This window comes from Rhineura floridana, chromosome 20 (assembly GCF_030035675.1).
Source record: "Rhineura floridana isolate rRhiFlo1 chromosome 20, rRhiFlo1.hap2, whole genome shotgun sequence".
NCBI lineage: Eukaryota > Metazoa > Chordata > Lepidosauria > Squamata > Rhineuridae > Rhineura > Rhineura floridana.
In genome coordinates, this window is record NC_084499.1 from 6,574,298 (window position 1) to 6,595,932 (window position 21,635).

The 21,635-nt window shown below is 44.2% G+C and overlaps 1 protein-coding gene and 1 long non-coding RNA gene across 5 annotated transcripts in view; one reads left to right on the plus strand and one right to left on the minus strand.

The window, feature by feature from the left end:
* The window catches only part of SH2D3C (SH2 domain containing 3C), a 125,197-nt gene that overhangs the window by 67,317 nt on the left and 36,245 nt on the right, over positions 1-21,635 (minus strand). The window lies entirely within an intron of this gene.
* Positions 1,946-21,077, plus strand: LOC133373939 (uncharacterized). 2 transcript variants are annotated; one of them, XR_009759780.1, is made up of 3 exons: positions 1,946-2,093; positions 13,747-13,881; positions 20,776-21,077. It is a non-coding gene; the product is annotated as an uncharacterized LOC133373939 (long non-coding RNA). The 2 variants fall into 2 exon arrangements; XR_009759781.1 differs by lacking the exon at positions 20,776-21,077 and adding an exon at positions 15,314-17,578.

Genomic DNA, 21,635 nt, shown 5'->3' on the forward strand with positions numbered 1-21,635 from the left:
AGCCCTCTGGAGAGCAATAATGTGGTAGCATTGGGGAAGCGTCGCAAGGCCCTTCCAGAGACTGGTGTTTTATTGTGGGTGTATAGTATTCTGTGACATGTTCTTGACACAATAACAATGCATTAATGGTGGATATATAATCTGCTTTTGTTTGTTCTGTGATACTTCCCCAATGGTACCACGCTACTGCTGTCCAGAGGGGCTATAGTGAAATAAAAGCAGGACAAAAATAAAGCAGAACATTTGTGATATAAAAAGTTAGGGGATTTCAGCAGGATGTGCCGGAATAAGCACTGATCAGAAATGAAGCAGTGTGGCCGCCCCAAAACCTTTGCAAGCACAAACAAGGGCCCCCGAAAAGCGGAATACGTCTACCACTAACATAGTGTTTTGTTAAGGATGTGTTGCAGAATACATTTGCGGTAAAACACCAGTCTGGAGGGGCTCGCAGAGCATGAGTGGTGGATTTATTCCGCTTTAGTTTGCTTTGCAATGTTTCCCCAGTACTGCCATATTACTGCTGTCTGGAGGGGCTATAGTGCAACCAAAGCAGAAAGTGTGACTGCCCCCAAACCCTTAGCAGGCACACACAATATTGAAAGTAGCACAGCATATGACCATCCTGATAGCATCATGAGTACACATCATCATGACTGAGCAATAAAAAGGACATCTAAAATCTGTTTGCAAAAGTTTTGCATAAAACCAGCAAGGGGAAAGAACTCAGTGCAAGAATTCAGAAGCACCAAACACACATATTGTAATGAAATGGCCTGGGAGAATCAAAAATGCCTGAAAGATCACAGTGGAGGTGCCAGGCAAACTGCTCTGGGGGTGACATTGCATAAATGGGTCACCAAAAGGGTCTGGAAAGGTTATTGGGGGTGGGCAGCAGAAAAGAAGTTAGCGCACTCTGTCTGAGTGGTGGTAGTGAATGGCGGTCCTACTCAGAGTAGACCCACTGAAGTTAATAGACATGACTAACTTAGGTTCATTCATTTCAGTGGGTCTACTGTGAGTAGGACTTAGTTGAATACAACCTTTTGTGTATACTGAGTACCTCAAAATTTCAAAAGGACATCCACAAAACTGGGGGAAGTGATTTTTGGGAGGCAGGATCCAGAAAATAGAACATCTCTATGGAAAAAGAGAACAGGTAACGCAGGGTAGGAAATCGCTGTTCCTCCTGATGTACATATGTATTGTTATAGGATTGGGGGGTTGGTATGGATGATGTCTTTGGGCACCGTCCAAGCCTGTGGTTTTATAGCTGTAAGCTTGGGATTTGTAGCAGAAGGAATCTGCTGAACTGGTCCCTTTGTTAGGATAATGGGTCCAGCCAAATCAGTCAAGCAACATGTCTAAAGACTTGGTCAAGAGCAGATGTATTGCCACAGGAACAAATGGCCAAGGATGCTCTTTCAGGATTGTAGCCTCCTCCCCTCACCTGGCTGGGGCCAGGAGGTCGATTTTGTGCTTTTAGTTAGCCTGATCTGGGAGATGGAAAGAGAGAGAGGCTTGCTGTCTGTGCTGGATCCCAAGCTAAGGCTTTTGGGACTCCCTGAGAAACTTAAAGGGGAAGCAAGATCTGTTGGAGTGTTAATGCTGAGAACCCCTTCCATCTTATGCTCAGGTTGTATATCTGTGTAAATAAAATCATATGTCCTAAAGACACCACAGTCTCTACTGACCTTCATTCCAAGGAAACTGAACCCAGGGCAAGCCCTGGAACCCCTGGAATCTCTCACCACTCGGAGATTGGGGTGTGCACAACCATATCTATGCGGACAACACTTTTCTCTCATGGTGGCCTCAGGCAGAGCTGGAAATTAAAACCACATCTCCTATTTCCCACGAAGTCATCAGGCAGGCATCTGGGTTTATTTATGCCTTTGCTTTCCTCTATAATTGGAGGGAGACCTTGTCCTGCATTAGGAGGCGTGGGAAGAGTCTGAGGAGCTGGGTAAGAAAAGGGGCTGATGGGGCTGCCTGCCCCCAGCATCCAGACACTCTGCCTAGTCCAGAAATCCCAGATCCAGCTCTTACTTTGTCTACTGTTTGCTCAGGGCTGACATATCACGTGCACAGAGCAGGTATGGGTACTACTTTTGAAAGTGGAAGGATCCCATTTGGTATGGGAGAGTCCTGGTAGAGGTAGGGATGGGGCAGAAATTCGGCGCGCTTCACATTTGAAGCTGAATCTATCAAATTTGCCCTTTCCAAAGCAATATGAGCATCCTTTGAAACTCATGTCCTGATGCAGTTCTCCAACCAAACGGTATATACTGTTTGATTTAATACGTTTTTATATTTAACATTTTAGGATTGTATTTGTAGTTGTTTATGTGCTTAATTATGTTTAGTTATTTTGATATATTGTTTTAAGTTGTTTGATATATGTTTTTAATTGTATACTGGATGTGAACCGCCCAGAGAGCTTCGGCTATTGGGCGGTATAGAAATATAATTAATAATAATAAATATACAAATTTTCATGAGGATTTAAGAAACAAACAACCAATTTTCTACAGAAATGTGGATCGCTAAGCTTGGAAAGATGAGAAACGGGGAGAACCAAAAGTGACAAATCCTTCCATTTCTAGCCTAGTCCGATAATCCCAGATCTAACCCTTCAAATTTTCTCAGTGCTGCCATATCAAGTTCATAAATGGGTGGTACTTTTGAAAATGGAAGGAATCCATTGGCATGGGATAGTCCTGCCTGATGGGCCAAAAGCCAGGCTATAAATGTCATCATCATCATCATCCTTGTCAAGGTTGGACGCCCTCAAACATTTCACAAATGAAAGGACTGTGGCTTGAAGAACTTATGTTTAGATTGTGAGCCTAAGCTCAGGGGCTGTCTTTTTGTCAGCCCCTTGCAGAGCCTTTTTGCCTAAAGGGCTGGATATAAATATCATAAGTAAATAACCAACCAAACAAACAGTGAGCCTGTTCACACCTGGAACATGGGGTCTCCTCAGATGAGGAGGGGCGGCAGAAAGGCTCTCCAGCAGATCTTATTATTAATTTATTAAGAATATTTACATCCCACCTTTCAAACAGAATATTGCTCTAGGTGGCTAACAGTAACAGGGAAATTCATCAAACTAGAGACTGAAGCATATTAAAGACCACACAGCAAGGAAATAAACTGCGCTAGAAGCAAAGACAGTACGTGGATTGGGCCCGCTGCATCCCCCCTCCCAAGAACTGCCGCTTATGTACATGTATTAACTTAGCCCAGCCTACCTCACAGGGCTGTTGCAAAGATAAAAGGGGGGAGGAGAGAATAACGTACACAACCTTGAGCTCCTGTGTGGAAAAGCAAGACAGAAATATATGACATTCACAGATCATGCAAAGAAAGCCGGAAAAACAGTCCCTTTGCTTTAACTGCAATGTTTCCTAGTCCTGATACTTACAGCAAAATACCTCCATTGTGGAATTCCCTCCCTACAGAGATGCATCTGGCACTTTCCTTGCAAAGCTCCCACTGGATGCTGAAGAAACATCTCTTTATCCTGCCCTTTGACTCTTATATATTTAACACCTACCCTATTCTTCTGATTGTAAATTGTTTTAACTGATTTTCGTATTGTATTTTTATGTTGTTGTACCCAACGCTGAGACCTTATGGTGAAGAACAGGTAAGATATTCAAATCATTTTTTTACTTTGAGTTGTGTCCAATGCTAGCCCTACTCAGAGTACACCCATTGGAATTAATGGACATGACTAATCTAGACTCATTAATTTCAATGGGTCTACTTTCAGTAAGACTTTGATACAACCCTTTGTCCCTGGTTTGTGTGGCTTGAGGAAACGACATCCCCCACAGTCACTCAAGGACAAAAATGGTGGGGTGTTGCTGTTTTTTGCCATACGGCTGTGTAGCACACTAAAGTCAGAAAGGAATTACTTTCACTTGCTTCACAGAACAGTGGCTGTATTGATCTGTTGCACTAAAAATAAAATAAATCCTCTGTATACTTATATGATGGTATGTAACCCCATCAAACACGGTAGGGCCTATTTCTGAGTAGACCTGCATCTGACTGGGGATATTAATTTGGGGTAGCCATAGTAAAAGTGGAAGCAGATTGAATAAACTGAATTTTTATTCTGGATTAGTTAATCCAGAACACTTTTGCCTCAGTCATCAGGGTTAGCTCCATCCACTACCAGCCTGTTTCCATCCAACCCCAGGCAGATTACCCCAAGGGAATGCGGCCCTTGGCAGAAAAAAGGCTGCCCACTCCCGAACCAGACACTCTTGGGGGCAGTGCTGAACCCTGAAGAATGGCAACGCAGATTAACATTTGTAATAAGACATCCCCCAAGGGCAAAAAAGAGAGAGAGATTTACCAGAGACCAGACAATAGGGCCAGTGGGAGCAGACGAGATGAGATTGCTGTTGCTGCCGCCACCACCAAAAGGCGTTACCAGACCCTTAAAAACACAGGCCCATGATGACACCAATTTGCAAAGGATTCTCAGATGCTAATTCATATGCATATATGCACATTTAGGGTGACTTTCAGGGGGAAAGCTGCTCTGTAACCAATTTAAAAAAACAACAATATTAAGTTAGAAGAAAGGGGGGGCAGGAGATATGGGTCCCAGTGCAAAAGATCTGGGGCTTAGGAACCCTTGGTTAACCCCTAACAATGCCCGTGTCACCACCCACTGAAATGTATTGTGTATACATGCCAAACCTCCATCACACAGTGCATGGAGTTGGAAGGTGGCAAGATAGATACTGGGGGGCTCTGGAGAGGAGGTGGCTGGATGGCACCTGAACCCCTAAACTTTCTTTGCAAATTAGGTTTGCATCAAGAGACCCCATCCCAGTCAATTCTACCAGAAAGCCTCCTTTTTCAGTTCCTTGAATGACCTTTGCATCTTTCACGTTTTGGAGAGGGAAATGAGTGCAGGGAATGGCTTTGCTAGTGGGTTGGCTCTGCACAGAGCAAAGCTCAGCTAGGCTGCGGCTTAAATACAGCAAGAATGACGTTATTGTGTGAGAAACTCCCAGAGCGACCCGACTTTGCCCAACCGCTTGATCTTTCCAGAAGCCGGTCTTTACATCTTTAAGAGGACTGGAGAACAATGAAGGCTGAAAAGAAGCTAGAGCTTAAAGGTCCCAGAGCAAGACTGGGTATTGGATAATAATGAAAAACAATGGTGTCCTGTGGACTGTTGACTTCCTGAGGGCTGGCATCAAGACTCATCACAATCGGGCATCTGCTAAGGGCCCACATCCCAGTAGGGGGCCCCCTGCACCTGCTCCTCCTCTTCACAGTTGCAATCTGCTTGCCTGATCACCCGCCTCTCACTTTGGCCCAGACAACGGTGGTGGTGGTGAGGACCAGCAGCTGCCGCGTCTGATTGCTTCTGACTACCTACCTGGAAAGCAAGCAGGTGACAGCAGCAATGAAGAATTGGAGGAGCAGCAGCTGGTGAAGGGACAAACTCACTGAGGGAGGGTGGCCCATGGAGGGTGTCTTTCCCAAGGGCCCTCCAAACCCTTGAGCTGAACCTGGTCGCTCTTGTTCCAGGAACACTCACAGGAATATAAGAAGCAGCTTTATACTGAGTCAGGCCATTGGTCCATCTAGCTTAGTATTGACTACACTGACTGGCAGGGGCTCTCGGGTTTCAGGCAGGGGTGTCTCCCAGTCCTACCTGGCGATGCCAGGGATTGAACCGTCTGCATGCAAAGCAGATGCCCTTTCCCTGAAGGCACAGCTAGGACAGGATCCGTTACGTTGCCTTCTGAACGGGCCCTGGAGACATGTAGAGACCACGCCCAGTAGCACTCTCCTGACGTTTCTGGAGCACTTTGGTGACATCATCCATGCCTTCCTCTGGAACCAAACCAGGGACAAAGCCGAAGGCACTGATGTTGTGAGCAGGTCCACTGGCATCAGCCAGAGATTCAGCAACCCAAGCCACAAGCGCAGGGGATGCCTGTGGGTTCTTGCCATCCTGCAGAGCCAGTCAGCATGAAGTCACTTGGGGACGTCTTGGAACTTGACATCCATCTTGGTCTTCTGGACTGCTTGTTTCAGCTTGAGGAATCTATTGCTTCTGGCTGGCCACGTGGGGTAGGTGGCCCTTGCTCAAGAATGGCTCTGAGAGAGGGCTGGCATCAGTACCTGCCATTCTTAGGCAGCTGTTGAGGCCCCGAGATGTCTGTCCTGGGGCCCTCTTTTTTTTAATAATAAAAATTAAAAAATACAACAGCACTCTGAGCCAGGTGCAGGGAACCTTTGGCCCTCCAGGTGTTGCCAAACTACAAACTACAACTCCCATCAGCCCCAGCAAGCATGGCCAATGGCCGTAAATGATGGGAGTTGAAGTTCAGTAACATCTGGAGGGCCAAAGTTCCCCCACCCTTCCTCTAAGTACTCCCAGGAAGGTAGGTCCAGCTGCCATTTGAATTTCCTACAATGCATCACTGCAGGCACTGGTGCAGTTAGGTAATTTTAGACTCTGGACTTAGGGTCTTGAGGGGGCAGGCAGTCTTCAGATGCTACTATGTTTGAATTAAAAATGTGGTATGTAAACCCACCTCCTGCTCATTCTGCTGCCCCCAAGTCCTGCCCTAACAGCACCACCAGTTACAGTGGGGGCGAGGGCTACCTTTGCCTCGTGCGTCTATATATTTATTTATCTATTCATAAGATTTCTTACCCACCCTTCACCATCAGATCCCAGGTCGGGTGACAACAATCTGATGAGGGGAGAGAGACTCGGTTTGTCATCAGGGGAGGGCTATTTCCACCTGCCTTGCCCCACCCTCCAGCCCTGGGAGCCTTCAAACGCAGCTTCTTTCTGAAGACTTTCTGGCCCTTTGGGTTGAGCTGTGGGGGCCGGGGGGATGGAAGAGATTTTTGTATCACCTTGGGGGTTAGTTTTTAAATATCTTTGCTTTGGCTTTGTTGTTGAGCTTTATGCTCATTTATGCTTTGATGTATATATATATATATATATATATTATTAATAATTTTTATTCAAATTTTTCAAAAAACAAACAAAACAAAGTAAAAAAAAATAACAATACCACAACAAAAAATAAAAAATAAAATAGTTGACTTCCGATTTGTCGCAGATCAGCTATAAGTATACAATATACATCAAACCTGTCCCTTAATATATACATACAGAATCCCTTTTCTCCATAGGCTGTCTTAATTAATCGTCAAATCCCAATATCATCATTTTATTTTGATCTTTCAACAAAAAGTCTAAGAGAGGCTTCCATTCCTTAAGAAATGTATCTGTCGATTTTTCTCTAAGTAGACATGTCAATTTATCCATCTCTACTAAGTCCATTAATTTCAATAGCCATTCTTCCATTGTTGGTGTTGATTCCATTTTCCACTTTTGTGCATATAATAATCTTGCTGCCGTAATCATATATAATATTATTCTTCCATATTTCTTTTCTATTTGTTTATCCATAAAACCCAATAAAAAAAATTCTGGTTTTGATTGAATATTTATCTTTAGAATTTTTTGCATCTTCCTACCTATCTGTGCCCAAAATGATTTTGCCTTTTTACACAGCCACCACATATGATAAAATGATCCTTCTTGTTGTTTACATTTCCAACAAACATTAGAAACATTACTATACATTTTTGACAACTTTTCTGGAGTCATATACCAACGGTACATCATTTTATAAAAATTTTCTTTAAGATTATAGCATAGTGTAAATTTCAAGCCTTTTTTCCACATATTTTCCCATTGATCCATTTGTATGTTATAACCAAATTTTTTTGCCCACTTTACCATACACTCTTTTACTTGTTCTTCCTCCATATCCATTTTCAATAAGAGTTTATACATTTTCGCAATTATATTTTCATCATTTGTACACAATCCTATTTCAAAATCAGATTTACTTATTTCAAACCCATAATGTATATATATTTTTTCTTAATGTAGTGATTATACTTTTTATTATGTGTTGTGCTATAGCATTTGGACTATTTGCGTGAACCGCTTTGAGCACATATGTATTTGTGGAAAATGCAGTATAATAATAATAATAATAATAATAACGATAATACACAAGTAATTGGGCCCAGAAAGTCTCCCCATTTGGCCCTTTGGGCCATTTCGGCCAAGCCACATCCACGCGCCCTACACATGATATTAGGTGTAGGGCAGATAAAGACCCGGCTCAGCCAAAAGGGGGTTGTAGGCACCGCTGATCAGCGGCACCTGCAAAGCCCTGGCCAAAGGACTTCTGAAGACCTGATGATGAGCTGATTGTCGGGTCTTGCAAATCCCCTTCCAAAGCGCTCCATGAGGCCCAGCCATCAGCTGCTAAAGGGTACTGCGAGAAAGTAAAATGGCCGCTACAGCCGGCTGCATGGTGTTATTTGCTTAGGCTGCTTTCAGGGCCTCCGACATAGGAGAGGGCCAATCAAAAGGCACTTTGGCCCAGGCCCCATCTAACCTAGAGCTGGCCCTGCTCTGAGACAGGGTATTGTCAATCATCTCTTGTTCCTATTTTGGCAATTCCACTTGCAGAAAAATGGCTCTTACTGTGATATCGTTTCCCTGATTGGCTCCTCAGTGTATCTCTCAGGGCCTAGCCAAGCCGTATCTGCACTATACATTTAAAGTGTAGTTTCTTAAGGGTGCTGAGAGAATAATCAGTTTGCAGAAGGTTTACAGAAGGGTTAGGGGAGAAATTCGATTCGGTTTTGCATTTAAAGCTGGATTTATCAAATTCACACTTTCCAAAACAACATGAGAACTGAAACAGAGCCATCTTTTGAAATTTGCACTTAATCAAATTTTGTGATGCAGTCTTCCAACCAAAGAAGGTTTATGCAAATGCATATATGAGGGGAAAGTGTGCACAAAATGAATATATTGATGAAAATAACATAGAAAAGTGCAGTATATTAGGAAAAAATGTGTACATTAGTCAAAACTGCATACAAAAATGCATTTATTAGGAGAAATTTGCACTAAAATGTTTAAGAGTTTTCATGAGGATTTTTAAAAAATTGCTGCAGAAATTTAAGATTAGCAAAATGAGAAACTGAGAACACCAAAATTGGCAGACCATTTCATCCCTAGTTTGCAGGGACCAGCTTCCCATCCACTTCCTTGCCAGTGCAGGGCTGGTGCCAGGTTTGTGGGCCACCCCCAGCACAATGCCCATTGGCTATGTTTTACCTCCATGGTCAGAGACAGCATGCTTCTGAACAGCAGTTACTGGAAACTACAGGAAGGGAGAGCGCTAGTGCGCTCAGGTCCTGCTTGTGGGCTTCCCATTGGGACATCTGACTGGCCACTGTGAGAACAGGATGCTGGACTAGATGGGCCCCCTTTGGCCTGATCCTGCAGCCAGGCTCCTCTTATGTCCTTAGGAGCCTTGGTCAAGCTAAAGCATTTGTATCTGTTAGGTATGGGCAAGGGCAGCCCCTTGAGGAGTGGGGGGACGGGTGGGGATGTCAAGCCAGAAGCCATGTTTAGCATTTGTCTTCAGTGCTCCAGAATCCAACAGTCCACGGAGCTGGCCCTGCATGTCACTTGGCTCTGTGCAGCAGGAAAGGCCACCCCCCAGCCTCGGTTCTTGGCTATTTTGAATGTAAAGCTGTTTCTTGTAAGAACTTGCGTCAAACATAAGTTGGAATCAAGCAGGGGGGCGGGGCAAGGAGATTAATGCCTACACACATCCTGATGTTGGTGAGTTCAGCTGAGGCCACAACAGCTGCTTGTGAGCCCTCCTCCCTCCAGCAAGGGGAAAGGGGGCAGTCAAAGCATCACCACCGCTCTCGCATGAAATACGAACAGGACTTCCAGGATGCAATGGGACAAGCGCTACTATGGTAGTGATGGTGGCACATGTGAGTCACGGGAAGAAGAAGAGGTAATCATCCTCTAGTTCTGCTCCACGCATTTCCAGAAGGGAAACTGGAGAGCTGGGAAAGGTCCAGAAAAGGGCAAGCAAACTATATCAGGGGGCTGGAGCAACTCCCCTCCGAGGAACGGTGATGATGATGTTTGGAGCTTATTTGTTTAGGAGGAAGGTAGGGGTAAGGGAGGGGTTGTAAGATTATACGTGGGTTCAAGAAAAGTGGGTAGGGAAACGTTTTCCTCTTTCCCTGATAACACTGCAATCAAATGGGGTCATCCAACGAAATGTTGGGAGGTTTAGGCCAGATAAAAGAAAGAACCTCTCCATATGGTGCACAGTTAAACTATGGAATTCACTGCCACAAGAGGCAGTGATGGACTCCAACTAAGACAGCCTGGAGGAGGGCAAGGCTCTAGGGGAAAGGCCCTAGTAGCTCACTGGCCGAGCATCTGGTTTGCAGGCAGAGAGCCCAGGCTGAATCCCCGGCTTCTCCAAGTAGGACTGGGAATGCCCCCTGCTTTAAACCCTAGAAAGCAGCTGCAAGTCAGTGCAGGCAATACTGAACTACATAGACCAATGGTCTGATTCCGTATAAGCCACTGTGTTCCTATTAATGATTACAAGTCATGATGGCTATATGCTCCCTCCAAGATCAGAAGTAACAGCATGTCTCTGAATACCAATTTCTGTGAAGCAACAGTAGGGCCCATCACACGCACGTCCTGCTTGCAGGCGTCCCGTAGGTGCATGGTGGACCATGGTGAGACTAGATGGGCCCCTGGTTTGATCCAGGAGGGCTCTGCTAATGTTCTTAGGCTTTTGTGCAGCTACTAGTTAACGCTGTGTCTTTACTGAGTCCTAATAGTGAGGAGATGCTTGCTCAGTGCCTTCTCATGATTAATGGCTACTAGCTCCAGCAGGGATAGCCAACATGCCCTCTGCAGATGTTGTGGACTCCAACTCACATCAGCCCTAGACAGCATGGCCAATGGCCAGGGATGATGGGAGCTGTAGTCCAAAACAGCTAGAGGGTACCACATTGGCTGCCCCTGAGAGACAGGATATGCCTACCTGCCTGGACAAAGGCTGAGATCCATGTTCCATCCTTCAAAATTCACACTTATCTGAATTTTGCAATGCAATTCTTCAACCAAGCAATGTTTACAAAAATGCATATATTAGGGGAGAGTGCACAAAATGAATATATTGGTAAAAAATAACATACAAAAATGCATTCTGTTAGGATATTATATTAACCAAAACTGCATACAAAAATAAATTTATTAGGAGAAATTCACACTACAATGCTGAAGAATTTTCATGAGGATTTTGTTTCAAATCACAAACAGCTCCAGAAATGTAGAGAACTGAATTCAAGATTAGAAAAATTAGAAACTGAGAGAACTGAAACTGACAGATCATTCCACCCCAAGGTGAAAAGGAGCCAATCACTGGAATGTTTGCAACTGGCTAGGATACTCCATTTGCTTTTGAGGGGGAGGAGAGGACTGAAACTGCTTTAAATATTAGCAAATATCTGTCTAAAAACTTGCTTCTTCCTCCATGCTTCTCAGCCTGTATAACCACAAACAAAGGTGTCATAACATTGCCGTACGTCTTAAACATTCTCACCTCACAAGCAAAGGGACTCTGTAAAAAGCCTGCCTCACACCATGAACTCCCCATCAGTTGGAGAAGTAAAACAATAATAAAAATTACTATTTGTACAGTGCTCTGAAGAGTGCAAAGCGCTTCAAGTATGTCTTAAATCATCCTTACAACAAACCTATAAGGTAGGATAGTATTGTTGTTGTTACGTGCCTTCAAGTCAATTTCGACTTATGGCGACCCTATGAATCAGCGACCTCCAAGAACATCTGTCATGAACCACCCTGTTCAGATCTTGTAAGTTCAGGTCTGTGGCTTCCTTTATGGAATCAATCCATCTCTTGTTTGGCCTTCCTCTTTTTCAACTCCCTGCTGTTTTTCCAAGTATTATAATCTTTTCTAATGAATCATGTCTTCTCATTATGTGTCCAAAGTATGATAACCTCCGTTTCATCATTTTCGCTTCCAGTGACAGTTCTGGTTTAATTTGGTCTAACGCCCAATTATTTGTCTTTTTTGCAGTCCATGGTATCCGCAAAGCTCTCCTGCAGCACCACATTTCAAAGGAGCTGATTTTTTTCTTATCTGCCACTGTCCAACTTTCACATCCATACATAAGGATAGTATTATCATTCCATATATCAGGGATAAGGAATCTTTTCCCCATCTGAGGGTCACATTCCTTTCTGGGCAACCTCCCAGGATAATGTCAGTGGTTGATGGGACCAAAGGCAACAACAGGCAGAGCAACAAATGTAAATTTTATCTTCGCACAGTAGGTTAGTTTTTATAAATAATAAATAATAAATAAATAAATAATAAATAAATAAATAATACCTGCCTGTCAGGCAAACAAAAGATCCCGGCACCTGGGTTTTAAAAGAGTTTAACAATTGCCAGATGAGTGCCCTATCCAAGAATAATTCCTTGGGAATTAAATTGAGGTGGACGTGCCAATGTTTTATATGCTCTTCCCACTAGGAGGCACTTAGAATGCTTACAACGAAGAGCAACATGTGATTCTCTAGATTATTTTTTTAAGGGTTGATGGCAGAGCGTAGGGATGAGGGAGAAATCACATTCACATGTCCACAAACGGTATATAAAGTGAAACACAGCTATCCTTTGAGATTCATACTTCTGTGAATTCTGCAGTGTGGTTGTCCAGCGCAAAGATGCGTACATAAGTGTGTGTACTTGGAGAAAGTGCTGATGAGTTTCGTGAGGGCTTAAAAAAACCCCAACAAATTACAAACTGGGAGCAACCAAAGCCAAAGGGATCATCCAGCCTGTCAAGCTATCTGGGCCCAGTTGCACTGAAGCAACAAGCAATTATCGTCACTGGTAGGTTGGGGAGACTCATTCTCTGTTTTGCTTTGACTCAGCATTCCTTCCCCCCCCCCAGCTTCCCTCGGGAGTGAGGAGGAAGTTTGGAGCGCATGGATTTGGATGCACATGTTTCCCTTGTACCTTCCTGTCGTGTTCAGACCTCGTCCCATCTGTTTCCCTGAAATGTTCCCAAATGGCGGGAACCACGAAGGAACATCTTGCAGGACGGAAATGGGTGGTTGGTGAAGAAGGCCGAAAATAACTCACCAGATCTCGGGGTCAGGAACCAGACAAGGCCTCCACCCACCCTTGCTGGGGGACGGTGGGCCCGGAGGTGCCTGTTCTGCATCCCCCTGGACCTTCCCTTGGACTAGTTTCTTTGGAAGCAGATTAGGGCTAAACATTAGGAGTAACGGTAAGAGCAATTCAACAGCGGAACAGGAACAGACTGCTGTAGAGATGGAAAGATCTGTCAATTTTGGCTCTCTCAGTTTCTCATGTTTTCCGATCTGAAATTCAGTTCTCCACGTTCCTGCAGCAAATTGCATATTCAAAAAACATTTTTTTAAAAAAAATCCTCATGAAAATTCTTCAGCACTTTAGCGTGAATTTCTCCTAATAAACACATTTCAGGATGAGGTTTTGAGTAATGTACAATTTTTTGCAAGCAATATATCCTTTTTTAATGCTTTTTGTATATTATTTTCACTAGTATATATTTATTTTCAAACACACTTTCACCTAATATAAGCATTTTTGTAAACACTGGTTGGAGAACCGTATCATAAAATTTGGACAAGTACGAATTTCGAAGGACGGCTGAGTTTTGGTTCTCGTATTGTTTCGGAAAGTGCAAATTTGATAGATTTGGCTTTAAACGCAAACTGTATTGAATTTCTCCCCCTTCCTTATCTGTCAGGGATGTTGCAGTTGCAAGATTCCTGCACTGAGTGAGGAGTTGGATTAGATGATCTCCAAGGACCTTTCCCACTCTATGATTGATATAGGACAACTCCAAGGACAACAGGTGCCCTGTTTAGTACCAGCATCACAGGTAGGCATCCTTGTGCACTTTAAAAACAGCAGCCTTTCCATCCTTGATCAGAAGGTTACCCTTTTCCCTGTGCCTGGGTCCCTCTACTGCTGCCGTGGTCCTAAATTCCTCATCTGCAAGAGACCCCCCTCCTGGCTATCATTTATTATTATTGCATTTATTACATGTATATCCTGTCCTTCCTCCCAGAAGGAGCCTAGGGTGGCAACACACAAACAAATGTGAATACGCATGTAATGTAATGTGTACTTTGTTGAGGCTGCCAAAAAGTTGGAGCCAAGGAAAACAAGGAAGAAGTTGTCTCCAGTAAGCAAGATATAATGGGGTTTATTCAAAGTGATTCATTCTCAAGTGTATCAAGCTGGATTCAACACAAGGGGTACAAGTTGGCCAGTGTAAAATTAGACTATCTCTTTTGTTGGGCTTTGCGGAGCAACAAGAAAACCATGTATGCTCAATTTAGGGGTGGGTGGGGAAAGTTCTGTAGAAACCATGCATATTTACATATATTTTCTTATTTTGCTTCAACTACTAATGGGAAGGGAAACAGTCCCTCCCTGCCCTTGGCCCCAGTGGTTTCATCATATGCTCATCACACACTTTTGAGGCCTACCTTTGCAGTCAACAAGGGCTAGAAGCATGTCTTTTTAAAAATATGAAAAGAATGGTTTCTCCATACCTTCATGCCCAGTTCCACTTTTTGCTTTTGCATGTTGCTTTGGACAGAGTAGAACAGTCAGATTTAAGTGAGGAATGTTGGTGTTTAGGAAACAGGGTGTTACACTAGGCACTAATGCTGCAAAACAAACTGAAAATTAGGTTGAAACCAGGGACATCCCTGACCATCCAAGGGATGCTTGCAAAGCTAGGAGAGCAGGTGGACGTGGACAGTTCCTCAGGCACAAATGATCCTGTGTGCTTAAATATTATAGAATACACCATCACGTCTTTCTTTGAAGAGATATACGGGTTAGTTTTTATGATTACAACAGCAATAAGAACATTGAAGAGAGTACCGTACGTGTGTTGGCCCAGAGCATTCTGTCTGACTTTGGGCTTCTTAGAATATACATGTGCATGTCTAAAAAAACAAGCAAATCAAATCAAATGTTCAAGCGGATCACAAAATTATAGCCTAGGGTGGGCACATGTCTTATTTTACAAAGGACACTCCTCTGCTCAAAGGACTGTCTGGTAGCAATGTGCAGGAATTCCTCCCAATTTGGATTTGGTACCAAATTCTCCATGGGCAGAGCAATCCAAGTTGTCTGTCATGACCCAGGCAGATGAGAGGGGGTTGGTCGAAGGTGAGTCAGAAGATGAGGACTTGGACTGGGAGCCCGAGGTGGAAAAGGACAGTGGGGTGAACTTGCAGAACACCCAACCTCCATCTCTGATGGTGCAGTTTCACCTACTCCTGATTTCCCTGCAGAATCACCACCCAGCCCATCGGACACTCTCCAGTGGGACACGCCACTGCCACCCACCTCTGAGACGCAGCTAGGTACGTCGGACATTTCCCCGCCTAGCGATGCCCAGTTTCCCACGCCCAACTGACTGTTAGAAGCCCCCCTCCATGGGAGGGGGAGCCAGAGATCAAATCATCTTCACCCCACATGTGGAGGCACCAAAGGCAGTAAGTTCAACAGGTGGCGCTGAAGAGGATCCTCCGTGTCCGTGCGTGATCCAAGCCTACTTAAGCTAACTCCCCTCAGCACGGTGTACTTAGATTGAGCCCTAATTTGCTTATTCTCTCTCACTTTCGATATGATTTTTATATAGTGCTTTTCTGCAGCTATTTTCAAAGACGGATTTTTTTTTAAAAAAAATCTGCCTCTAAAATATTGATATGCAGAACAATAATTTTACCGATGTCTCCTTTCAAAACATCAGTCTTTCCTTTAAAACTATCGATATTAGTATCAAAATTTTTGTGAGGGGCAAAAAGAGGTTAGCAAAAGCAGTGGCTAGCAGACAAAGAATGTACTCAGATCGATACTGGCCTGTTAGGTTAACGGAATGCTTTCAAACTGGCACTGGCCAAGGGTATCCACCCCTACTATCCGGTCAAAATCTGGTTTAAAGATGAAGGACACCAAGAAATGACAGCAGGAGGGGATGTGAAGTTGCCCATCAACAGACAGCAAGAGAGCAGTCTGAGCAGACACCAAGGGCACGCGCTCAGCCTTCCCCACAACAGCAAGATATATTGTTTTCCTGTTTAAACTACAGTAGGGCCCCGCTTACCGGCGTTCCGTTTTGCGGCGTTCTGCTGATGCGGTGGCTCTCAATTAGGGGAAATTCCCCGTTTTAAAGCCGATTTTGCACTTTTGTGGCATTTTGCGGCATTTTCGCATCATTTTCACGCGACGCAGCCCATTATAGTCAATGGATTCCGCTTTATGGCGATTTCCGCTTTACAGCGGGGGCCTGGTCCCTAACCCGCCGTATAAGTGGTGTCCTACTGTATAGCAATTATTTCTATATTTGCTTCTATATGTATATATTACCATATGCAGATTATATGCAAATCATGATAAGGGCCTCCCGAAGTTTGGTGGGGGCCCTGGAAGAACCAATGAAACATCTAGCAACTGGCAACTAACAAGTCCTTGAACAAAATCAGCCTAGAGGTGGGGCCTGGTATACACACATAGCACCCGGCTGCCAATCTCCTCAGAGGCGGTGCGGTGGAGTGGTTAGCATGTCAGACTAGGAGAAGGAGAGATCCGGATTCAAATCTCCACTTGTGGACGTCGTTGGGTGAACTTGGGCTAGTTGCTCTCTCAGTTCTAGCCTACCTCACAGGGTTGTTGTGAGGATAAAAGTGAGGGAATGTCCTACTTGTGGGTTTCTCGGAAGTATCTGGTAGGACTGTGGTGGGACTGGGCTAGATGAATCTGGTGGTCTGATCTAGGAGGGTTCTTCTTATGTTCCAATGAGTCACACACAGAACAGTGGCTCACTCAAAGGATGATGGGCTCACCAAGGCTGGGTTGCAATGACTGATTTTACTCTCAAAGTAAATGTTTCAGAGCAGGGCTGGTTCCAGACACGCCAGGGCCCTTGGGCACAAGCCTGCTCCAGGCCCTGGTGCTCCCTTTCCGCAATTTGCAGCAGGATTGCTACTGCAGATCACACGGCGAGAGCTCCGGAGCCCCCACCATTCCCTTGCTCAACCTACCTTTCTTGGCTGTGTTGTGTGGTTGCCTGCGCAGAGCTGCCCTTAACCAAGATGGCAGCCAAGGTTTCCCTAAGGGGCTGAAGCCTCTGCTGCCATCTTGGCTCATGGCAGGGATGTGCATGCGTAGCAGCGATCGTGCAACGAATCACGGAAGAGGAGCAGAGGGGTCCCTCAGGGGCCCACCTGGCCGCCCTTTGGAGCCGGCCCTGTTTCAGAGTATAGGGATCTAACCTGCACCTAGAGATGGAGGATCTGTCACTTTCAATTCTCTGTTTCTAATTTTTCCAATCATTAAGCAATTTGCAATTTAAAAAAAACCCTCACGAAAATTCTTCAGCATTATAGTGTGAATTTCATAATAAACATATTTTCTATACAGTTTTGACCAATGTACTCATTTTTGCAAGCAGATTATCCTAGTATAATTTTTATTTTTATTTAATTACATTTCTAGACCGCCCTATAGCAGAAAGTTCTCAGGGCGGTGTACAACAAATAAAATCACAATTAAAATATGAGCAAGTGTGGAAAAAAATATATATATAGTACAATTATAAAACATTAATAAAATTGCCATTGAATAATGCATTTTTGTATGTTATTTTCACAAACATTCATTTTTATGCACAATTACACATGCTTTTTTGTAAACCTAGTTTGGTTGGAGAACTGCACATCAAAATTCAGACAAGTGCAAATTTCAAAGGATGGCTGTGTTTTGGTCCTCATATTGGTTTGGAAAGTGCAAATCTGAATCAAATTTCTCCTCCATCCCTACCTGCACCCATTTTAAAATTCAGAATAAAATTATCCCTCAACCCCCAGAAGTTTGGGAAGTAGCGGGGCAAGGAGATGGAGGAAGGTTCTTAGTGGGCAGGCATGTCCCCAGGCCAGATTGGCACCCTGCTAAGCTGAGTCAGTGTTTCAGGGGAAGACCTGGACTGTGAGTACTGCTCCCTGCAACAAAAGGAGGCAAGATGTTATGTGGACTCTCTCTGTATGGATTCTGATGGTGTACCTATTTCCAAACTTCTTGCACAGACGTAACATTAGAACGCTATGATGGGCTGTGTCCCAGTAATACATTGCAATTCCTGGGAATTGGATGCAGTGAACCAGCGCATGACAGCTCTGGAAAAATATCTTGGAGATGGCCGCTATTGTCATCTGCAAAGGCGGTGATTTTCACAAGATTGCCAGTGCCCAGTTGTGTCAAAGACGGGCTTTCTGAAACACCGCTTGGAGCCTTCTCTTTTGGAGCCTGCCAGCTGTCGGATGGGGAAGTTTGTTTCACACAGCTGGAGGAGCGCAATTGGAGAAAAGCGGCTGGTGCTTGGGGAGAACTGTGAGAAAAATTCCAGGGCGGGAGGATGGGGAGGCTCTGGGCAGGAAACTGGAAGTATGAGAGCCACTGGGGAATGGAATTTAAGAGGGTCTTCAGGGGTTCCTTGTAAAGGCATGAGGCCCCTCAGCTTGTCAACTGCAACAGTTACATGGTAAGTGCCAATGAAATGTCCCCCTACCCCACCCCCAGACTTCCACTCCGTTGCCACAAGGGAAGAATGAAAATACTATAAATAACCCTGTCCATCTCCTAACTGCAAGCAGATGTCTTTGGCTGTGACTTCATCCTGAGACGAGGCCGGCTGGCGGCGATACACAGGGAGCCATGTGAATGAATGGCCTGTGGGATTCTTGAATGAAACTCAACATTTTTATTTTTTTCCCGTAGCCGGTCAAAGTGCCTGGGAGAAATTCCAGCACTCCCTTTGGAACGCATCTCTGCGGCCTGGGAGCACAAGCCAGCAAAGCTGGTATGGCAGTGCCTGGCCCATTTTGGGGGCTCCAGCTGGTGCAGAGCTGGGCTGGAGTGTGCAAGCCTGGGGTGTTTCTGAGAGCTCTTCCAGACTTCAAGTGTGCAGGGAGGAGGGGAGACATCAGCTTTAAGTGTGAGAGCACCTGGTTACAGGGTCTACATTGGTTTCAGAAAGAATGAAAAATGGAACTGACTGGAGCCCGCTTATTTCCAATTCCATTCCTGTCAAAACAAATGCAACACATAAAAACTGCATCCCAGTGTTAGTTCTTCTCAGGGCAGACCTACTGAAATGGATGGATATCCATGACTAACAGATGTCTATCCGTGTCAATGGGTCTTAAGATCCGCAAATGTTTAATCAGTCTTACTTTCCTCACAACATATGAGGGATAAGCTTAGCTGAGAATCGTAGAGCAATTTTGGCACATTGGAAAGTTTCTAGAAAATTTATCCCTCATAACGGCTTTGCCAAAATGAAAGAAATCTCGTGTGAAAGTTTGTAGGCTGAGGAGAAAGTACATACATGGAATGTTGTCTGTGTGGTCAGTTCAGGGAAAGTGCGTATGTCCAAAAGACTCCCCATAGTCCAAGGACAGATCCTGTTCTTGTGCTGGTAAACACTTTTCCTATTTTGCCTTTTGGAGAGATTTGGAGGAACCCTTTGCAAACATTTTGCTCTGAGATGGGGACCTGTGGCCTTCCACAAATGGTGTTGGACTACAACTCCCATAATCCCCGAGTGTTGGCCATGCTGGCTGGGTAGCATACTTGGTCCTCCCCACTGTCATCCTCATAACAACCCTGGGAAGGAGGTTAGGCTTAAAGACAGTGACTAGCCCAAGGCTAGGCTGAAAGATTAATGACTGGACTAAAGTCACCAGGCTGAGCAGGGATTTGGACCTGGGCCTTCTGCTACACCATAAATCTGTTGCAGAATTCATGACATGATGGCAGTCTTTCAAAACCTTGAAGGGCTGTCAAATTGAAGAGGTCAAATAAGTCTTTTCAGCTACTGCCCCAGAGGGTAGGACTAGATCTAAACGGGTTAAAGTTAGAGTACATTTAAGTTGGGGTACCTTTTGGTTGAACATTATTGATAGTAAGAGCAGTTTAACAATTGAGCCAGTGCCAGATCGATGGACAATTTAAATAAGCTACAGTTTAGGGCCTCAGATTATGAGGGGCCTCCGAGTACAAAAAAATTACTAAATTTCAAGTTTTACAAAATTGATTAAAAAATAAACTGGGAAAACACTCTAAAACAGGCATTAATGTTTTGGTATGTTCTTCGTCTGGCTGCACTTTAAAAGTTTTCATACACACTAAGTGAGAAATTATAATAATTTTTATTTAAAGTTATTTCATACAGACTTATTGCAAGATATATGTTTCAGTTAGATGGTCAGTTTTTTTTGAGTTGCATCCTTGCCCCTGTACTGGTATACATGCAAAGATAAACTTTATTACCTTTGTTTTCATTGTGCTGCCTGTTAGAACAATGCATTTCTTTGCTGGGGTGTGTGTGTAATGCCCTAAAACCTGACATAGCTTAGGGCCTTAGCATGTCCTAGTCAGGCTCTGAATGGAGCAAATTACTACAGGGGTTAGTGGGTCATCTTCCTTGCCGGAGGCCTTCAAACAGGGGCCAGACAGCTGTCTGCTGGGGATTCTGTGATTCTACAATAGGCAGAGGGGAAAAATTCAGCAATATTTAAAATGGGCCTGTGATAGTGGGTCCCACATTTTTCCTCCCCATGGAACGCGTGAAAATTCCTGAGGCTGTTGGCGGACCACTTAATGAATTTTCTGCCTGCTGTAGCCATTCTAATGTGCTGTGCTAGTTGCTGTATGATTTTAATTGTATTTTCATTGTTTCTTTGATTTCTTATAGACGTGTTGAATGTGTTGTCTCCCACCGTCAACCACAAATCCACAGACACAGCATGGACCATGTCTTGCAGACCACAGTTTGGGAACCCAAATCTTTTTAAAGAGTTTTTAAAATGTTTTGTCTTAGTGTATTTTAAGATTTGTTTTTATGATGTTTTAAAGTGTATTTAGTACCTTGTTTGCCGCCCTGGGCTCCTGCTGGGAGGAAGGGCAGGATACAAATTAAATAAATAATAACAATAACAATAACCCCTGGCCTATGAGAAACCTTCCCTCTTTTAATCTGAGAAATGTTTCTGGCTATGAAAAGATCAGTCTTGATTGGGTAGCTGTTCTTCAGTGGCTTCCAAAAGAGCTTTGACCAGGCTTTCCCTGGCCAATAAGATCAGACCCTGCTTATTTATTTTTTCAATTCATTTGCATCTCCTGAAATCCCACTTTTGTTTTACATGCTTTTATACTTCTGTTTTACGTTGCAGTTTTGTTTTCATGATTTTTGCTTTTGTTTTTACATTGTACACCACTTAAGAGATTTTAAATACTAAGCAGGATACACATGCCAGTACAGAAATAATAAAAGACCCCATGGTTGTAAGATGGGCACAGAAATATCAAGGTATGTGATTTCTGCCTATTATCTGGAAGGAGTCTGAGACAGACAGTTTTGCAAAGTGATTAGACAGCTCTAATGTGGCCCTGGAGCCTCTCTATCTGATCCTCAGGCCTTTCCACAGGCCACACATCCTTTCCACCGACTATTCCCCTCAGTGACTCCAATAAGGACAGCACCAGCCCGCCACAGACACCTGCCCCCGTGTGTGTGCGTCAACACCCCCCCCGCCATCATCTTCAGTGATGGAA